Source organism: Pongo pygmaeus, chromosome 6 (assembly GCF_028885625.2).
Source record: "Pongo pygmaeus isolate AG05252 chromosome 6, NHGRI_mPonPyg2-v2.0_pri, whole genome shotgun sequence".
Classification (NCBI taxonomy): Eukaryota; Metazoa; Chordata; class Mammalia; order Primates; family Hominidae; genus Pongo; species Pongo pygmaeus.
The window spans coordinates 22,148,673-22,170,550 of NC_072379.2; the positions used below are offsets into that span (position 1 = coordinate 22,148,673).

The 21,878-nt window shown below is 47.3% G+C and overlaps 1 long non-coding RNA gene across 2 annotated transcripts in view; it reads left to right on the top strand.

Annotated features, from left to right (window-relative positions):
• Window positions 1-6,447: 6,447 nt before the first annotated feature.
• LOC134739928 (uncharacterized) overlaps window positions 6,448-21,878 on the top strand; it is a 118,611-nt gene continuing 103,180 nt past the window's right edge. For both annotated transcript variants that reach the window (XR_010127084.1, XR_010127085.1), the window contains exons 1-2: window positions 6,448-6,752; window positions 11,193-11,247. This is a non-coding gene — a long non-coding RNA (uncharacterized LOC134739928). The remainder of the gene's footprint in view (window positions 6,753-11,192; window positions 11,248-21,878) is intronic.

A 21,878-nucleotide genomic window follows, 5' to 3' on the forward strand; every position in this document is an offset into this window, starting at 1 on the left:
AAATTTCCCCCACTTTTTCCATTATAAAGATAGCTGTAGGCCAGATGTGGTGGCTCACATCTATAATCCCAGCGCTTGAACTTGGAAGGTGGAGATTGCAGTGAGTTGAGATTGCACCACCGCACTCCAGCCTGGACAGTGACAGAGCTACACACTGCCTCAAAAAAATAAAAATTAAATAAATAAATAATGTTTCCTCTTTTATATAGCTATATAGACATGGATATATAACCATATACCATACCTGGATATAGACACACATAGAGATTTCTTTGTTCAAAAATGGGGGCTCACATTATATATATGTTCTGCAACTTCCTTTATTCATGTGACATATCATGAGCATATTTCCATGGCATGACTTATTTTGAATGCTAATGTTTATATTAAATCACATTTCAAACTGTGTTCGCTGTGTTCTTTTAAGACATTTATGCTATTTTAATGTATTGGTATTTGTTTGTTTGTTTATTTATTTTGAGATGGAGTCTTTCTCCGTCTCCAGGCTGCAGTGCAGTGGCGTGATCTCGGCTCACTGCAACCTCCACCTCCTGGGTTCAGGCGATTCCCCTGCCTCAGCTTCCCGAGTAGCTGGGACTACAGGCACGGACCACCATGCCCAGCTAATTTTGTATTTTAGTAGAGACAGGGTTTCACCATGTTGGCCAGGATGGTCTCGATCTCCTGACATCGTGATCTGCCTGCCCCAGCCTCCCAAAGTACTGGGATTACAGGTGTGAACCACTGTGCCCAGCCAGCAATGTATTGCTATTTAACGTACTGATATGAAATATTACATTTGTTAGCAAATATTTTATACACACAGATACAAAAAGCATCTGTACACCTACTATCCTACTTAAAAGAACATTATTATCATAATGCCATTGATTAACTCTACATACCTTTTCTCAATCTCATTTCCTTTCTTACTTTCAGAAGTAACTACTGTCCTGCAGTTTATGTTGTAAGTTATCATTTATGACATTAAATGATATTCTCTTTTTGAAGTTTCCAATGGCTATTGGAGTATCACAGTAACTGAGAATGTTCACAGTATTGCTGTAAAAATTCTTATATATGTGGTTCCTCCAATCATACAACTTTCCTTTTTTTTTTTTTTTGAGACAGCGTTTTGCTCTTGTTGCCCAGGCTGGAGTGCAATGGCGTGATCCCAGGTCACCGCAACCTCCGCCTCCTGGGTTCAAGCGATTCTCCTGCCTCAGCTTCCTGAGTAGCTGGGATTACAGGCATGCATCAATATGCCTGGCTAATTTTGTATTTTTAATAGAGACTGGGTTTCCCCATGTTGGTCAGGCTGGTCTTGAACTCCCGGCCTCAGATAACCCGCCCACCTCAGCCTCCCAAAGTGCTGGGATTACATGCATGAGCCACTGCGCCTGGCCTCTTTTTTTTTTTTAGACAGAGTCTCACTCTGTCACCCAGGCTGGAGTGCAGTGGCGTGATCCTAGCACAGCCTCAACCTCCCAGGCTCAAGCCATCCTCCCAACTCAGCCAAGTAGCTGGGACTTCAGGCATGTGCCACCACGTCCGGCTAATGTTTATTTTTTGTAGAGATTAGGTCTCAATATGTTGCCCAGGGTGGTCTTGAAATCCTGGGCTCAAGCGATCCTCCCACCTAGGCCTCCCAAAGTGCTGGGATTAGAAGCATGATCCACCACACCCAGCCTACTCATGCAAGTTTCTCTTGAGTGTCTCCTTCAGGTGGAATTGCTGGGTCGTATAAATTGCGTGTGTTTAGTGTTACTGAATAACACCACATTGTTTTCTGGAGGGTTTGTTCCAATTTACTATACTTTAGAAGGCTATTATCACTGCATAACTTTTTAAAAAAGAGTACATGATTCTAACATAATTAGCCATTAGAAAGTTTGTGGCTGGGCACGGTGGCTCACTCCTGTAATCCCAGCACTTTGGGAGGCTGAGGCGAGTGGATCACCTGAGGCCAGGGGTTCCAGACCAGCCTGTCCAACAAGGTGAAACCCTGTCTGTACTAAAAACACAAAAATTAGCTGGGCATGGTGGTGCCTGCCTGTAATCCCAGTTACTTGGGAGATTGAGGCAGGAGAATCGCTTGAACCCGGGAGGTGGAGGTTGCAGTGAGCCGAGATCACACCACTGCACTCCAGCCTGGGCAACAGAGAGAGACTCCATCTCAGAAAGAAAAAAAAAAAAAAGAAAAGAAAAATTAAAAGAAAATTTGTTAGCTTACAAAAATGTGATCTATAGAAAACCTTTCAGAGCTGGGTAAGGCAGATCACACTTGGACTTGAGCCCAGGAGTTGGAGACCAGTCTTGGCAACATAATGAGACTCAGGCTCTACTAAACATAAAAGACCAGCCTGGCATGGTGGCACACACCTGTGGTCCCAGCTACTCAGAAGGCTGAGGCAGGAAGATTGCTTGAGCCCAGGAGTTCGAAGCTTCAGTGAGCCATTGCACTCCAGCCTGGGTGACAGCGAGACCCTGTCTCAAAAAAAAAAAAAAAAAAAAGGATAGAACACCTTTCAGGAACAGTAGTATGACCTGCATTACTTTTGACTAACCAATTGTGATTAAAACTTTGCAAAATAAATTGCTCATATTTTTATTATGGCTTCATTATGCTGTTTTGTATTTGGTTCACATGTGCTATAAGAACAGCAATTAAGCTTTTTTTCTTTTCTTTTCTTTTTCTTTTTTTGAGACAGAATCTGGCTCTGTCACCCAGGCTGGAGTGCAGTGGTGCAATCTCGGTTCACTGCAACCTCCGCCTCTCGGGTTCAAGTGATTCTCCTGCCTCAGCCTCCCAAGTAGCTGGGATTATAGGCACCCACCACGAGGCTCGGCTACTTTTTGTATTTTTAGTAGAGACGGGGTGTTGCCAAGTTGACCAGGATGGTCTTGAACTCCTGACCTTAGGTGATCCTCCCGCCTCAGACTCCCAAAGTGCTGGGATTACAGGCGTGAGCCACTCCGCCTGGCCTAATGAAGCATATTTTAATCTGTTTCATAGTTTTGCCTTGTCTGGCAAGATTACCTCCTGGTTGTTACACTTATACGTGACCACTCATTAGTGTCTTCTAGGCAACTATGTATATATATATTTAATGTGATATGCTCTAGCAAAACAACATCTACAATACTGCCGTCTCATGCCCACAAGTATTAATACAGGTGTGAGTGTGAGGTGGATTCCAGGACCATGAAGAGGTAACAGATTTTATTTTAATTAATTAACTAATTTTTTGGAGATAAGGGCTCGCTCTGTTACCTAGGCTGGAGTACAGTAGCATGATCACGGCTCACTGTAACCTCGAACTCATGGGCTCAAATGATCCTCCTGCCTCAGCTTCCCAAGTAGGTAGGACTATAGGTATGCACCACCACACCTAGCCAGATTTTAGTAAATATAAATATTTTATCTGAAATCTATTTAATATTAAACATTTATGAAATACAAATAATAGCATAACTCTTTTAGCCATCCACATTTACTTACTTCAGTTTCTTTTCCCCTCAAAATAAATTCTCAGTTACCACTTACACTTAGATGCAAACATTTGGCGTTTAGCATTTTGTTTCCTTTATTATGCTTTTTAAAAAACTACTGCAGGCTGGACACAGTGGCTCATGCCTGTAATCCCAGAACTTTGGGAGGCTGAGGTGGGCAGATCACTTGAAGTCAGGAGTTCGAGACCAGTCTGGCCAACAAGGTGAAACCCCTCTACTAAAAATATAAAAATTAGCCAGGCATGGTGGTGCACGTCTGTAATCCCAGCTACTTGGGTGGCTGAGGCAGGAGAATCGCTTGAACCTGGGAGGCAGAGGTTGCAAGATTGCTCCACTGCACTCCAGCCTGGGTGACAGAGAGCAAGAGCAAAATATATACAGGTTCTTGACTAGCCTGTTATTTCAGACCCCTATTAGGCACCCCCCCATGAATTGTATAATTTTTTATCTCATTATTTCAGAATATCAGAATTCATCCTCCAAATCCTTTATCAGAACCACTTCCCACAGACTTAGTGTTATGGTAAACGGAGGAATGGAGAGACTGTTATGGGAAAACAGGAGGATATTCATTTTAAGGTATGCACTGTCTCAGTGGATTCACATCTAAAAAGCTGAGCCTACAACAAAGACAGAGGCAGCTTTTTATAAGCAGGCTTACAAAAGCAAAACAAAGGCAGTTGATCATATAGTGCATAACTTGTGGCCTTGCATAGCTTGTGGCCTTGTAGCTGCAGCGAAAGAAAAACAAGAACTGGCTAAATACAGACATTTGTAAAACATAGTCATGCTTAAGAGGCTAGGGAAAGGAGTGGCTGGGCACGGTGGTTCACACCTGTAATCCCAGCACTTTGGGAGGCCGAGGTGGGTGGATCACTTGAGGTCAGGAGTTCCAGACCAGTCTGGCCAACATAGTGAAACCCTGTTTCTACTAAAAAAGTACAAAAAAAAATAGCCGGGCATGGTGGCACATGCCTGTAATCCCAGCTACTTGGGAGGCTGAGGCAGGAGAATTGCTTGGACCCAGGAGGCGCAGGTTGCAGTGAGCTGAGATCATGCCATTCATTGCACTCCAGCCTGGGCAACAGGCTGTCTCAAAAAAAAAAAAAAAAGCTAGGGAAAGGACAGTAACAGTAATGGAATTTGCCTTTCTCTCTTTTTTTTTTCTTTCAACCTTGCTCTGGAATGGGGAGAGGTGTCTGGAGCCTATTCCTTTGGCCTTGGCTTTTCAGACAGCATTATTTTATAACTGTCCTTTAAGTGAGCTGCTAAGCAGAGGAAAACTTGTTTCTTTTCTTTTTAACCTTTGCCTTTCCTGTTACTTTTCTTGGAGTGAATGAATGCATATTTATTTTTAAATTTTCTGCCTCACTGGCAGATATTAAACTGGATGTCCCCAAAACCTGCAACCATTTTCTTACTAATAAAATCTGGAAATATTATTTATTTAGTTTTATAATAAAGACAGGGCCTTACTTTGTTGCCCAGGATGGTCTCAAATTCCTAGGCTCAAGCAATCCTCCTGCCTTGGTCTCCCAAAGTGCTGGGATTACAGGTGGGAGCACCAAGCCTGGCCTCAAAATCTGGAAGTATTGAATTTAGGGCACATCCAATCCAAGAGCATCAGGCCTCTTGTTACTGGATAGAATTGTGTTTTGGTGGCCAGGCCTGGTGGCTCATGCCTGTAATCCCAGCACTTTGGGAGGCCGAGGTGGGTGGATTGCCTGAGGTCAGGAGTTCAAGACAAGCCTGGCCAACATGGTGAAACCCTGTCTCTACTAAAAATACAAAAATTAGCTGGGCATGGTGGCGTGTACTTGTAGTCCCAGCTGCCTGGGAGGCTGAGGCAGGAGAATCACTTGAACCCGGCAGGCGGAGGTTGCAGTGAGCTGAAATCACACCATTGCACTCCAGCCTGGGTGACAGAGGGAGACTTGGTCTCAAAAAAAAAAAAAAGAATTATGTTTCAGTGAGGAGGGTCCTGTAGCTAAGGGCAGGGATGCTGTGACCATGTGTCCTGCCCCAGGGATTGCATCCTCTGCGTGGGTGAGCAACTTTGAGTTAGCCTGGAGTGCAGACTGTCAGCCTCTGAGGTTTCAGGTTGTGTTTTAGAGTGGACCTCAATGCCTAGCTCCACCCAGCTAACTCCAGTGGTAAATATTTGGGGGAAACCCCTCTTATTTGTTGTAGTTAACATACAAGGAGCTGGGCAAGTGACACATGGCATAATTTTTTTTTTTTTTTTGAGATGGAGTCTCATTCTGTTGCCCAGGCTGTAGTGCAGTGGCATGATCTTGGCTCACTGCAACCTCCTCTTCCCAGGTTCAAGCAATTCTCCTGCCTCAGCCTCCCAAGTAGCTGGGACTACAGGCATGCATCACCATGCCCCGCTAATTTTTGTATTTTTGCTAGAGACGGAGTTTCGCCATGTTGTCCAAGCTGGTCTGAAACTCCTGACCTCAGGTATCCACCTGCATCGGCCTCCCAAAGTGCTGGGATTACAGGCTTAAGCCACCGCGCCCGGCCAGAAAGTTTTTAAAAAGAAAGGAATAGGCTGGGCGCGGTAGCTCATACCTGTAATCCCAACATTTTGGGAGGCCGAGGAGGGAGGATCGATTGAGCCCAGGAGTTCGAGCACAGCCTTGGAAACACAGTGAGACCCCCCTAACTCACCATCTCTATTTAAAAACATAATAAAAATTGAAAATAGGCCAAATAGGTCAAACGTGGATTTCAAAAGAGGCCCCCCACGGGGATTTCATTAATTGCAGAATCAGTGCAGTGGTCCCTTGCTTCCCTCACCTACCCTTATCCCAAGAGGTGGTGGCGGCAGTGCGGAGCAGCTTCTGAAGGTCCGGGAGCTCTTCCACCTCTGCAAAGCAAAGGTGCCACAGTGCGCGGCTTTGCGAGAAAGCGCACTCCGCATCATGCACCTCTCCGTCTGCAGGCGCTGAGCCCCGGAGGAGGAGGGGGCGGGCTCCGGGAGCCCCAACCCTGGGGCGGGGCCAAGGCGTCCTCCCAACCTGGCTTTGCAGAGCAGAGATCTGGTGTCTCCAGTTTACAGAAGCACTTTCAGAACTGATCAGAAGCCACCCCGCTTATCAGCAGATCTCAGGAGAGTGTTCGGTGGAGGCCCTGCCGGTCTGCACAGCTCACCTCCCTGGGAACTGCTCGCCTGAGCGTCGGAGCCGGCGCTGGCCCCCTGCAGCCGCAGGAGCCCCGGAGGCCCAGGACGCAGGGTAAGTCCCGGCCGTGTGCCTTCCCTGTGCCCAACTTTCTGATTTCGCCGACTTTCCTTTTCCTCTTCAGGCTTCCTCTCTGAGTCAACATTTATTTTTCTTAATCGCGTAGGCAGATAATTTCCTAGAATCTCCAGGCTTTCTTTTCATTGATTTATTTTTTGGATAGCTTCACTGTCTAATCTCATAGCAACTGCCTGTTTCCAAACAGCATGAACGAATGATGCAATCCTGCACAGGAGCACCCTCAGTGCAAGACTGGGGCAATCCCAAACTCAGAGTTGAAGTGTCCGACTTTGTCATTTCCTTTCCCATTAGAATTAGAATTTTAAAATAAGTACTTACCAGGTACATTGTTATAACGATACAACTTCAAGTTGGGAATCAAATAAATCATGCTTTCATTCATTCAATGTATTTACTATGTTTTCTTTTCTTTTTCTCTCTTCTTTTCTTTTCTTTCTTTTTTGAGACAGTCTCGCTCTGTCGCCCAGGCTGGAGTGCAGTGGCGCGATCTTGGCTCACTGCAACCTCCGTCTACCGGGTTCGAGGGATTCTCCTGCCTCAGCCTCCCGAGTAGCTGGGCATGTGCCATCATGCCCAGCTGATTTTTATATTTGTAGTAGAGACAGGGTTTCACCATGTTAGCCAGGCTTGTCTGAAACTCCTGGCCTCAAGCGATCCACCCGCCTCAGCCTCCCAAAGTGCTGGGATTACAGGCATAAGCCACCGTACCTGGCCGCTATATTTTCTTTATGTATGTTTGCATATTATTACTTTTTAAATATTTGATGACCGATATTGGAATGAGAATCAGGGAGGAAAATAATAAAATCCAATATTCCTGTATTACAGTGCCAGGTAGGTTTTCAATATCATGACCATAGTCCTGTCACTTTCATGTCAGTGAAACAAAGTAGTCAGGACTTTTTAAAATTTTCAAATGATTTAATATATGCCTGATACCTACCTTCCTTTTCTTCCTTCTTTTCTTTTTTGTTTTAAGAGACAGGGTCTCACTTGGTCACAGAGGCTGGAGTGCAGCGGTGCAGTCATAGCTTATTGCAGTCTCAAACTCCTGAGCTCAAGTGATCCTCCCGCCTCAGCCTCCCAAGTAGCTGGGACTACAAGTATGCAATCACCATGCCTGGCTCATTTATTTTATTTTTTCTAGAGATGGCATCTCACTATGTTGCCCAGGCTGGTCTCAAACACCTGGGCTCAAGCAATCCTCCCACCTCAGCCTCCCAAAGTACTGGGATTACAGGGGTGAGCCCCCATGCCTAGCCTTGTTTTATTTTATTTTTTAGAAAAATTTTACATGGTGGTTCACGCCTGTAATCCCAGCACTTTGGGAGGCTGAGGCGGGCAGATCACCTGAGGTCAGGAGTTCAAGACTAGCCTGGCCAGCATGGTGAAACCCTGTCTCTACTAAAAATACAAAAAATTAGCCGGGCATGGTGGTGTGTGCCTGTAATCCCAGTTCTCAGGAGGCTGAGGCAGGTGAATTGCTTGAACCTAGAAGGTGGAAATTGCAGTGAGCTGAGATCGCGCCACTGCACTCCAGACTGGGCGACAAGAGTGAGACTGCATCTCAAAAAGAAAAAAAGAAAACATTTGGGCTAGAATTAGGATGAAAGGGATCCTCAAGTTTGCCTAGACCAGCCTCTTATCAGAGACTTTTTTAAAGCCAGTGTTTTATTGCTATATAATTAAATGTAATAAAATACACTTTTTAAGTGCACATTTTGATGAATTTTGACAAATTTATTCATACTTGTAATCATCACCACAATAACATTTCCATCACCCAGAAGTTTCGTAGGGCCTCTTTCCAGTGAGCCCCCTGTCCCAACCCCTAGCCCTACTGATCTGATCTTTGTCGTTACAGCATTTGTATTTTCTAGTGTCTCCTATAACTGAAACAGTATGTGCTCTTGTGTCTGGCTCCTTTCCATCGGTATAATTTTTTTTTTTTTTAGATGGAGTTTCACTCTTGTTGCCCAGGCTGGAGTGCGGTGGCGCAATCTCAGCTCACTGCAACCTCCGCCTTCCGGCTTCAAGCGATTCTCCTGCCTCAGCCTCCTGCGTAGCTGCGATTACAAGCATGCGCCACCATGCCCGGCTAATTTTGTATTTTTAGTAGAGACAGGGTTTCACCATGTTGGTTGGGCTGGTCACTGCTGACCTCAGGTGATCTGCCCACCTTGGCCTCCCAAAGTGCTGGGATTACAGGTGTGAGCCACCGTGCCTGGCCTTCCATCGGTATAATTTCTTTCTTTTTTTTTTTTTTTTTTTGAGACTGAGTCTCGCTCTGTCCCCCAGGCTGGAATGCAGTGACGCAATCTTGGCTCACTGCAACCTCTGCCTCCTGGGTTCAAGCGATTCTTCTGCCTCAGCCTCCTGAGTGGCTGGGATTACAGGCATGTGCCACCATGCCCGGCTAATTTTTTGTATTTTTAGTAGAGACGGGGTTTCACCGTGTTAGCCAGGATGGTCTCAATCTCCTGATCTCATGATCTACCTGCCTCAGCCTCCCAAAGTACTGGGATTACAGGCATGAGCCACCGCGCCTAGCCCTATTGGTATAATTTTTAAAATATTTATCCATGTTGTAGCATGTATCGGTAATTCATTTCTTATTATTACTGAGTAGTGTTCCATCGTAGGGATATACCACAATTTGTTTAGCTATTTATCTGTTGGTGAACATTTGGGTTTTTTCTAGTGTTGGGCAGTCACAAATAAAGCTGCTATGAATATGTTTTCATTTCTCTTGGATAAAACTCCAAGACTGGGATTGCTGGGCGTTTTTTTAATTTTTATTTTTTGAGATGGAGTTTCACTCTTGTTGCCCAGGCTGGAGTGCAAGGGCGCAATCTCGGCTCACCGCAACCTCTGCCCTCTGGGTTCAAGCAATTCTCCTGCCTCAGCCTCCCTAGTAGCTGGGATTACAGACATGTGCCACCATGCCTGGAAATTTTATACTTTTAGTAGAGACGGGGGTTTCACCATGTTGGCTAGGCTGGTTTTGAACTCCTGACCCCAGGTGATCCACCTGCCTTAGCCTCCCAAAGTACTGGGATTACAGGCATGAGCCACCGTGCCCAGCCTTGGTGGGTCCTATGATAAGTATATGTTTAACTTTATAAGAAACTGCAGGCCCAGTGCGGTGGCTCACGGCTGTCATCCCAGCACTTTGGGAGGCCAATGTGGGAGGATTCCTTGAGGCCATGAGTTCAAGGTCAGCCTGAGCAACATAGTGAGACCCTGTTTCTACAAAAAACAAAAAATTAGCTGGGCATGGTGGTGTGCATCTGTAGTCCCCGCTACTCAGGAGGCTGAGGCAGGAGGATTGCTTAAGCCCAGGAGTTCTAGGCTGCAGTGAGCTATGATTGCACTGCTGCACTCCAGCCTGGGTGACAGAGCAAGACCCTGTCTCAGACACACACACAGCTGTTGTCTTTGCTTCCTTGCAATTGGGCAGCAGATCCTTTCTCTGATTCATCTTGGAATGCTATTGTCTCTGTCCCCTGTATTTACATATTTATTTATTTATTTTTGAGATGGAGTCTCGCTCTGTCACCCAGGCTGGGGAGCAGAGGCACGATCTTGGCTCACTGCAAACTCCACCTCCGGCGTTCAAGCAATTCTCCTGCCTCAGCCTCCTGAGTAGCTGGGACCACAGGCATGTGCCACCACATCTGGTGATTTTTTTTTTCTTTTGAAACGGAGTGTCTCTCTATTGCCCAGGCTGGAGTGCAGTGGCATGATCTGGGCTTACTGCAACCTCTGCCCCCTGGGTTCAGCGATTCAGGAGAGGCTGTAAGCCTCAGCCTCCCAAATAGCTGGGCTTACAGGCAGGCACATGCTACCACCACTTGGCTAATATTTTTATATTTTTAGTAGCGAGGGGGTTTCACCATGTTGGCCAGGCTTGTCTCGAACTCCTGATCTCAAGTGATCCACCAGCCTTGGCCTCCCAAAGTGCTGGGATTACAGGCGTGAGCCACTGTGCCCACCTGAGTCTGCTTCTGTGTCTATGCATTTAGTTCTCCCAAGAGATTGTCTTTCCCTCTCCCTCTCCCTCTCTTTTCTTTGTACTCTGCTAATCGGGTTTACATGATTTCCTATCAGACCTGAATCTTGCAGAATTGAAGCCACAGAAAAGAATATGCTGACTCTGCAGTGCTTGAAGGGGGTAAAAATAAAGCATTACCTAGAGGAAGTAGTCTTAGGAAATTTTGCCTCTGACTCATTTTTGTGTCAGTCCCACCAGGAGAGAGAGTGAAGCCAGACAGTCTCCCTCTTTCCTGTTTTGTGTCTGGACTTCAGTGTTCATTTCCTCATTCTCTCTTTCTAGGCTCTTGCTCTTGCAGAATCTACAGGTCTTTCTTGAAGAAATCTGTAGTCATAATTTTGTGCTCCATTTTTATTTAGGGAAGGAACAGGAAGAGAAGAGTGTGGCCTCCTAGAAATCTAGCACTGGAGAAAGGTAAGTCTGATTTGTCTTTTTTTGGTCTTGTTTTGGTTTTTTGCTGTCATTGTAATTCTTTTTTATGCATTCGACTATTATACGTTATACTGTTATACTGTGTTGGCCATACTGGTCTTGAACTCCTGACCTCGTGATCCTCAGCCTCCCAAAGTGCTGGGATTACAGGAGTGAGCCACCAAGCCTGGCCTGACCTCTTGGCTTTTACCAAAGGATGTTTGCTTCTGAGGAAGCTGGAAGCTGCAGCCACAATGTGCCTTTGCAGGGGAGCCTGAGAGCCACAAGTAAGGACAACTGAGTTAGACAGGAGGGATGGGGCCTAGGGGGAGGGCAGAGTGCATCACATTCCCCGACCCAGACCCACGGGCCACGGCATCACGGCCCCATGCAAGGCCCCACTCCTGTCTGTCTGATTGTGTAATTCCCAGTTATTCCCATTCCCCTAACAGATAAACCTCCCAATGGGTTCAATGCATATACTTTTATTAAATCTCACTCTGTCACCCAGGCTGGAGTGCAGTGGTGTGATCTCGGCTCACTGCAAGCTCTGCTTTACAGGTTCAAGCGATCCTCTTCAGCCTCCTGAGTAGCTGGGACTACAGGCATGCACCACCAGGCCTGGCTAATTTTTTTGTGTTTTTAGCAGAAACAGGGTTTCACCATGTTGGTCAGGCTGATCATGAACTCCTGACCTCAAATGACCCACCTGCCTCAGCCTCCCAAAGTGCTGGGATCACAGGCATGAGCCACCGCACCCAGCCAACACTAGACTTTTTAAATGATGCTGTGTGTGCCTCTAGCCTGTCACATCTCACTGCTGTACCACCTTCTGGGTTTCTACCCAGCTCACCTGCCCATTCCCTTGGTGAGGAGCCCCCTAGGGCACCTCCACCTCTGGAGCACAAATGTTGTTGAGATGAGCAGCTTGGGACATGGTATGGACCTATGCGGAGGTGTCCCTAGGTAATGATGGCATCACAGTGAGAGGCTGGATGAGGATGTGTCTGGGGGAGCTTCAAGGTGCTGTGATGTGTAAGAGATCATTAATTCCAGGATGTCACTCCAAGGAGAATATGCGTGGACCAAAGATGAGGGGTCCTCGGGAGGGCGCACCAATAGTAAGGCCCCCAGATTCCATCCTTAGCCAGGCTCCCTGCTAAGTGGCAATTAGAAAAATTCCTCTTTACAGAAAACAGAATGTCAGTTAGGTCCCCAACTACAGAGCCAGTCCTCTACCCTCTAGTGAAAGCTTCCAGTGGACAACGAAAGCTTGGGAAAGTCAGAAGGAATAGGTACCACAGCTCAGGCCAGGCCGCGGCTTCATAAATCAAAAGGACTTTTTTTTTTTTTTTTTAAGAGATAAGGTCTCACTCCATCACCCAGGCTGGTGTGCAGTGACCCAGTCACGGCCCACTGCAGCCTTGAATTCGTGAGCTCAAGCAATCCTCCCAGCTTAGCCTCCTGAGTAGCTGGGACCACAGGTGCACACCACCACGCCTTGCAAACTTTTATTTTTATTTTTATTTTTGAGACACAGTCTCGCTCTGTCACCCAGGCTGGAGTGCAATGGCGCGTTCTTGGCTCACTGCAACCTCCACCTCCTGGGTTCAAGTGACCCTCCTGCCTCAGCCTCCCAAGTAGCTGGAATTACAGGTGCATGCCACCAGGCCCAGCTAATTTTTGTATTTTTATAGAGACAGGGTTTCACCATGTTGGCCAGGCTGGTCTTGAACTTCTGACCTCAGGTGATCCGCCCACCTCAGCCTCCCAAAATGCTGAGATTACAGGCGTGAGCCACTACCCAGCCCATGTCTAATTTTTAAACTTTTTTGTAGAGGTGGAGTCTCACTATGTTGCCCAGGCTGGTCTCAAGCTCCTGGCCTCAAGCAGTCCTCCCACCTCAGCCTCCCAAAGTGCTGGGATTACAGGCATGAGCCACCATGCCCAGCCCCAGAAGGGGAATTATTACACAGTGACAGCGGAAGGAACAGAGACACAGTCGGTGGATGGCGGGAAGGTAAGAACATTCACTCTGAGGGCTTCTAGTAATATTGGAGAAGTGAGCGTCAGCTGAGCAGAAGGGAGGGAGGGAAGGCAGCACAGGAGGTTTGAGGAGAGAGAGGAAGTATGAAATCGCTGTTGCAAACCTCCTGTGGGAACGTAGAGGGGTTGCCAGGAAGCCCACTTGAAGTCTGAATTTAAAGTGAAAGTCCAGCCAGGCCGGGTGCAGTGGCTCACGCCTGTAATCCCAGCACTTTGAGAGGCTGAAATGGGTGGATCACCTGAGGCCAGGAGTTCATGACCAGCCTGGCCAACATGGTGAAACCCCATCTCTACTTAAAATATAAAAATGAGCTGGGCAGGTTTGTGGGCACCTGTAATCCCAGCTACTCAGGAGGCTGAGGTGGGAGAATCGCTTGAATCCGGGAGACAGAGGTTGCAGTGAGCTGAGATTGCACGACTGCACTCCAGTGTGGGCGACAAGAACAAAACTCTTGTCTCAAAAAAAAAAAAAAAAAAAGTCAAAGTACAGCCAAACATGGTGGCTCACACCTGTAATCCCAGCACTTTGGGGTGTTGAGGTGAGGAGGATTGCTTGAGGCCAGGAGTTCAAGAGCAGCCTAGGCAACATGGCGAGACCTTCTCTCTATAGAAAATTAGAAAATTAGATGGGTATGGTGTAGTGCACGCCTGTGATCCCGCCTCCCAGGGAGCCTGAGATGGGAGGATCGCTTCAGGAGGTGGAGGCTGCAGTGAGCTCTGATCACACCACTGCACTCCAGCCTGGGTGACAGAGTGAGACCCTGTCACTAAAATAAATAAATAAATAAGTAAATGAATAAATAGATGAATAAATAAAGTGAAAGTTCAGCTGAGTGTGTGCTTTCCCAGTGATGCTTGGCTGTCCAGATGCAGATGCAAGAGATCCAGCCTGTTCATGTCACCCTTGCTCAGGGGAACAATGTCAGGAGAGAGAGAGAAAAAGGAGTTTGTTTTTTTCTTCTCTTTTTGAGACGGAGTCTCCCTCTGTCGCCTAGGCTGGAGTGTAGTGGTGTGATCTCGGCTCACTGCAACCTCTACCTCCCGGATTCAAGCGATTTCTCCTGCCTCAGCCTCCCTAGTAGCTGGTATTACAGGTGCCTGCCACCACACCCAGCTAATTTTTGTATTTTCAGTAGAGACAGGGGTTTCGCCATTTTGGCCAGGCTGGTCTCGAACTCCTGACCTCAAGTGATCCACCCACTTCGGCCTCCCAAAGTGCTGGGATTACAGGCGTGAACCACCTTGCCCTGCAGGAGTTGATTTTAATTATGAACCATGATTAAGGAAGGCAATGACCATAGAGAGAGTGACAATGAGGTGGGGAGGCCAAGTGGAGAGTTCTGGAGCAAAAGAAGAGAGGTCAGCGGAGAGCTGTCTGAAGTCTCCTTTCTTGGTGACAGAGGGTCCCAGGTGTGACCGCAGGCAGGGAGTGGTAGCTGAGAGGCATGTTGGAAAAGCTCACTGGAGCTACAGCAGTCCTGGCGCCCAGAGAGACGGGGAGTAGCCTGGCCTGTCCACGTGGGTCACGACGCCCTCGGGGAGTAGCCTGGCCTGTCCACGTGGGTCACGACACCAACGTCTTGTATGAAATCACTGTTGCAAACCTGCTGGGGGAATGTAGAGGGGTTGCTGCTCTACAAGATGGCAAGAAGGATGGAGAACACAGTCAGCCGGGAACACAAGTCCTCAATGGATGAGGAGGTGCAAGCGGAAGACCAGCAGACAGCAGTCACTGAGAGGGACAGCAGGTGACTCTGCTGCCTTTGAAAGAGAAAGGTCTTGGACGCGACCACAGGAAGCATGGAGGATATAGACCCTACCTTAGATTCTACAGTACGTGGGGTATAGGAGAAAAAAGAGTCCCTGCACCAGACGGTGCCAGGGGATGTGGGGTCCTGAGGGGCCAGTGGGGTTGGAGGGAGGGGACCCTCCTGCAAGAGGCTGAGTGGTGGCTCCAGAGCCAATGATGTCATCAGAGGAGCTGGGGCAGGATGGGGGGTGAGGAGGAGGGTCCAGTCATATTAGGCAATGCACAGATCTGGGGGGAGGCCTATAGCACAGAGGCTCTGTCCTTTGAGGGTGACTGAACCAACAGGGGAAAGCGAGGCATGATGAAAATAGCCATGGATGGCCAGCTGCGGTGGCTCACGCCTGTAATCCCAGCACTTCGGGAGGCCGAGGAGGATGGATCACCGGAGGTCAGGGGTTCAAGACCAGCCTGGCCAACATGGGGAAGCCCCATCTCTACTAAAAATACAAAATTAGCCAGGCATGATGGTGGGCACCTGTAATCCCAGCTACTTGGGAGGCTGAGGCAGGAGAATCGCTTGAACCCAGGAGGCAGAGGTTGCAGCGAGCCGAGATCACATCACTGCACTCCAGCTTGGGCAACAAGAGCGAAACTCTGTCGGGAAGGGGAGAGGAGGGGAAGGGAGGGGAGAAGGAAGGAAGGATAGAAAGACGGAAAGAAAGAAGGAAGAGAGAGAGAGAAAAGAAAGAAAGAAAGAAAGAGAAAGAAAGAAAGAAGAAAGAAAGAGAGAAAGAGAAAAAAGAAAAAGAAAAAGGAAGGAATGAAGGAAAAGAAAAAGGAGGGAGGGAGGAAGGAAGGAAAGGAGGAAGGAAGGAAAGAAGGAAGGAAGGAAGGAAGGAAAGAAGGAAGGAAGGAAGGAAAGAAAAAGTAAGAAAGAAAACTGTGGATGACCTCAGATGGCCACAGGTGACATTTCAAGCTGTGAATTTGGAGATTGTGGGCACTCCAGGCTACTCTGGGGTGACTGCTCCCCCTGGTGGCCATATATGGTTAAAGCAAGTACAAGTCCAGACACACCTGGAGAACAGGTGCCATCGCATGAAAGCAACTGTAACCACGACAAGGCCAGGTGCAGAACCCAGGTCTCCCCTCTTTATTAGAACCTGTGGAGAGATCATGAATGTATTCCCCAATATGTTCATTTTCAGGGGTAAAAAAAAAATCTCCCACAGTGTCACTTCTCCCAGGAACGTGTGTATGTCAATGGCTTAAAAACTGTTGCCCTTGACAAAGAAATGTACCAATTTCCAATGATAGAATATTTAATCGAGGAAAGGTCTCATTAACAGATGTTAAGTGTAGGGTCTCAGCATCAGAATTTCCCTTCAATGTTTTATTATAAAAACGTTTGAGGTGTGGGGCTTACGCCTGTAATCCTAACACTTTGGGAGGCCAAGATGGGAGGATCACTTGAGGACAAGAGTTTGAGACCAGCCTGGGTAGTTAGCCAAATGTGGTGGAGCACACTTGTAGTCCCAGCTTCCTGGGAGCTGAGAAGGAAGGGTCCCCTGAGCCCAGGAGTTGAAGGCTGCAGTGAGCTTGAATCACATCTCTGCACTCCAGCCTGGGAAACAGAGCAAGACCCTGTCTCTAAAAAATAAATGAATTAATGTTTTTAAGAAATGTTCAAACTTAATGAAAAGTTGGAAGAATTTTGCAGGGAACATCCATACCCACCCCTGAAGTCTACAATTAACATTTCATTATGCTCAGTTTATCATATAACCTATTCAACTATCCATCCCTCAAACCATTCTATCTGGAGACGTTTGAAAATGAATTGTGGCATTAGTACATTTCACCCCTAAACACTTCAGCACATATATTATAACAAGACTCTCATATTTATTTATAGTCCTTTTTTCTTTGGACATAAAATATGCATATAGGTCAGGTGCGGTGGCTCACGCCTGTAATCCCAGCACTTTGGGAGGCCGAAGCGGGCAGATCACTTGATCAGGAGTTCAAGATCAGCCTGGGCAATGCCCGGGCACAGTGGCTTATGCCTGTAATCCCAGCACTTTGGGAGGCCAAGGTGGGTGGATCACAAGGTCAGGAGATCGAGACCATCCTGGCTAACACAGTGAAACCCAGTCTCTACTAAAAATACAAAAAATTAGCTGGATGTGGTGGCACATGCCTGTAGTCCCAGCTACTTGGGAGGCTGAGGCAAGGAATCGCTTGAACCCGGGAGGCGGAAGTTGCAGTGAGCTGAGATTGCACCACTGCATTCCAGCCTGGGCAACAGAGTGAGACTCTGTCTCAAAAAAAAAAAAAAAAAAAAATCTGCCTGGGTAATATAGTGAAACTGTTTCTACTAAAAATACAAAAATTACCTGTGCATGGTGGCACACCCCTGTAATCCCAGCTGCTCAAGAGGCTGAGGTGGGAGGATCACTTGAACCCAGGAGGCAGAAGTTGCAGTGAGCCGAGATGGCACCACTGCACTCCAGCCTGGGTGACAGAGTGAGACCCTGTCTCAAAAAAAGAGAGAAAGCACATAAGTCTCTTCCTTTTTGCTTCAATGTGTTCCTGAGGATCATGTTGCAGTATAGATCATATTTTTCCAGTGAATAAACTTGCATCCCAGACCAGAGACAAAGCATCATCTAAATCATGGCTTTAAATAATAACATAGCATGAAAGAAAATAATCAATATTCTAGGCTGGGCACGGTGGCTCATGAAATCCCAGCACTTTGGGAGGCCAAGGTGGAAGCCCAGAAGTTCAAGACTAGCCTGGGCAACATAGTGAGACCCCATCTCTACAAAAAAAAAATAATGCGTATAGTAAAATGTACAAATCTTATGTGTACCACTCAATGAATTCTAACAAATGCATGCACCCACGTAACCCATATTCCCATCAAGACAGAACATCACTATAATCCCCGAAAAACTTCCCCTGTATACCTTCTCAGCTGGTCCACTCTCACCCTCCAGTCAGGCAACCACTGATCTGATTATTCCCATTATAAATTAGTTTCAGCCTTTCTACATCTTAATATAAATTGAATCATAAAGTATGGACTCTGGTGTAGCAGCATCAGAATTCAAAAAGCTACCCAGAGGCTGGGTGCCCTGGCTCATGCCTGAAATCCCAGCACTTTGGGAGGCCATGATGGGCGGATCACTTGAGGTCAGGAGTTCGAGACCAACCTGGCCAACATGGCGAAACCCTGTCTCTACTAAAAATACAAAAATTAGCCAGGTGTAGTGGTGTGTGCCTGTAGTCTCAGCTGCTCAGGATGCTGAAGTGAGAGAATTACTTGAACCTGGGTGGCAGAGGTTGTGGTGAGCTGAGATTGTACCACTGCACTTCAGCCTGGGTAACAGAATGAGACCCTGTCTCAAAAAATACATACATAAATAAAAAGGTACCCAGGTGATTCTAGGCTGGGAACTTTTGCTCAGACCCAGGCGTCTCCCCACGTTCCAGAAGATAGCAATTTGGCTGTGGTCTGAGGTCACAGCTAATTGGCTACAGATCTGTGACTAGATCTCAGGTCTCCTTGCTGTTCACCCTCTGTTTACTGTACAACAACAGGGTTTCTTCTAGAACAGTGGTTCTCAATGTTAGCACCCATTATAATCTCTGGAGGACCACACCTCTGGGATAGGGCTCAAGAATCTGCATTTTTGGCCAGGTGCAGTGGCTCACACCTGTAATCCCAGCACTTTGAGAGGCTGAGGTGGGAGGATTGCTTGGGCCCAGAAGTTTGAGACCAGCCTGGGCAACATGGTGAAACCCCATCTCTACTAAAAAACAAAAAAACAAAAAAACAAAAAAACATTAGCTGGGTGTGGTGGTGCTTGCCTGTAATCCCAGCTACTCAGGAGGCTGAGGCAGGAGAATCGCTTGAACCAGGGAGTTGGAGGTTGCAGTGAGCCGAGATCCCGCCACTGCACTCCAGCCTGGCGATAGAGTGAGACTCTGTCTCAAAAAAAAAAAAAAAAAAAAAAAAAAAAAAATGCCTGGAACTTTTTGTGAATATCTCTTTCCTTGTCCATTTCCCCTAGGCCTTGGGGTCAGGACTCAGAGCTGGGATTCCTCTATAGGCTAGGACCAGTCCTGATTCTTATTCCCGCCATATGAGCAACAATTCAATTTCTAATGTCTAAACTTAGGTTGATTTTCCATTGGGAGTTATAGCAAGAGTCACGGGGTTCTGAGAAGGGTTGAGGAATGCTTTAGGCTGCAGGTAGCAGAAATCTGCCTAGAAAATAAAGACATGTGACTTACAGATAAGTAAGACTGGAGGAAGTGGGGGTTCCAGGATAGGTATGGTGGCTCAGTGCTGTCAGGGAGGACATAGGCTCTGCCATCCTCAGTATGTGGGCTTTTCCCCTTGGTCTTGTTGCCTCATGGTCTCAAGATGGTCCCAGCCATCTCCCCATACTTTTTTTTTTTTTTTTGGTTGAGACAGAGTCTCACTCTATTGCCCAGGCTGGAGCGCAGTGGCATGATCTCGGCTCACTGAAACCTCTGCCGCCCAGGTTCAAGTGATTCTCCTGCCACAGCCTCCCAAGTAGCTGGAATTACAGGCACCTGCCACTGCGCCCAGGTAATTTTTTTTTTTTTTTTTTTGGAGATGGAGTCTTACTCTTGTCACCCAGGCTGGAGTACAGTGGTGCGATCCCGGCTCACTGCAACCTCCGACTCCCAGATTTAAGTGATTTTCTTGCCTCATCCTCCTGAGTAGCTGGGACTACAGGCGTGTGTCACCATGCCCAGATAATTTTGTATATTTAGTAGAGATGGGGTTTCACCATGTTAGCCAGGCTGATCTCGAATTCCTGACCTCAGGTGATCCACCAACCTCAGCCTCCCAAAGTGCTGGGATTATAGGTGTGAGCCACCGCGTGTGGCCCCCAATTTTTGTATTTTTAGTAGAGATGGGGTTTCACCATCTTGGCCAGGCTGGTCTTGAACTCCTGACCTCGTGATCCACCTGCCTTGTCCTCTGAAAGTGCTGGGATTAAAGGTGTGAGCCGCATCTGGCAAATGGGACGGCGTGCTGCATGGGCTGGGAATCCCCATACATTTTACCAGCACAGCTAAGTCACCTGCCCGCTTCTAAGCTAACTGACAGCCAAGGGAACGAGTGGCAAACTGGCTGCAATGACATCCACAGGCAGGAGGTCCCCCGGGATGGCTTCTCCCAGCCCTTTGTGGAGTCCCAGCTCTGTTCTCACCATCTCCTCCTTTATCCTCTTGCCAAAACCAAGCTCATTTTCCCTCCACAACGAGGGGATTTTCTCCATGGCATAGCTCATTTTGGTTTTGCTTCAATCGCCAAGTTTCTTCTCCAGTGTAATTTTGGCCAGCGTATTAGTCCAACCAGGCCCTACTTGTCCTCAGGACATCTTGTTGCTCACTGATTCTGTCTGGTTTTTCTGCTCCAATTTCCAAAAAAGGCCATCTGACTGGCCTGGCTGGCTTTCCCTACATTTTTGAGCCAGATGACTTCAAAAATCATTGGCCAGCCTATATGGGATCCTGGTCCAGTGAACTGTATATTTGGGGGCTTGGGGGTGGCAGAGAGGCAGGGTCACATGGTGTGACACAGCTGCCTAGGCAGTGGTTTCCATGGAGGGGCCGGGGGTAGCACAGGTGATGGCGCAATGGCATAGACCATCCATAGAGGGTTGCCGTAGAGGTAATGGCGCAATGGTGTAGAGCATCCATAGAGGGTTCTCAGAGCCCAACAACTGTACAAGACGACAAGGCTGCTCTGTCAGGGAGAGAGACCACATGGAAGAACATGAGGCACCAGTCACGTGACTGCAAAAGCCACTTCGGATGTTTCAGCCTCAGTAGCTGCTGGGAAGAGAGGAAGCCTCAGACGTAGTGGAGCAGAAATAAACCAGAATACAAGACTCACGGAATGGAGGGCATCATCACAGATTCTTGAGTCCCAGTGGCCTCAAGGCTTCCATGGCTCAAGAATGTCCCCCAGTTCCTACAGCAGAATTTCCAGTGGCTGTGGGCAGAAAGCTTGAGTTCTCTCATGAACATGGCTTTAATAGGGATTGGATGTGCTTCTTGCCTGCTGGTCTTAGGATCTTGGGAAAGTTTTTGTGGCTTTGACAGGCTGAAGAAGGGACTGTGGAGGCAGGACTATTTCAAGATGGCCCTGTGACAGACAGAAAACGGCTGGTTCTTCCAACAAATGGAATTTTTAAATTCCTCAATGGAAAAATTAGAACTTTTAGAAGCATGGGTGATGGGCGGAGCTGGATTTGAACCCCTGCTGTTCTACTCACTAACTGCATGACCTTGGGCAAGTTAAAAGGCCAAAGCCTTTTTAATCTTTTTTTTTTTTTTCATTTTTTCATTTGTAACAAGAGGATAGAAACACACCTCTTTCACAGGGTTGCTGGGAGGACTAAATGAGATACTGCATGGGAAACAATTGGCACCACTGGCCCTGGACACATGACAGTGACTGCGATTGTGAGTCACTTATGTACTTGGCAAGTGAGGGCCAAAGGCCCAGTGAGAGACCCAGCTAGAGCTTCAGGGTGCTGGCTTGGCTGTTCTGGACAGGTATCTGGTACCCTCCATGGTGGGGAGTGGGGATGGGGTAGGGGTGTCTTTATAGCTCTCCATCTAGATCCAGTTTCTTGAGCAATTTCATAGAAACCTCTCATTCTCTTTATTTTGAGACAGAGTCTAGCACTTGTCACCCAGGCTGGAGTGCAATGGCTTGATCATGGCTCACTGCAACCTCCGCCTCCTGGGTTCAAGCAATTCTCCTGCCCTAGCCTCCCGAGTA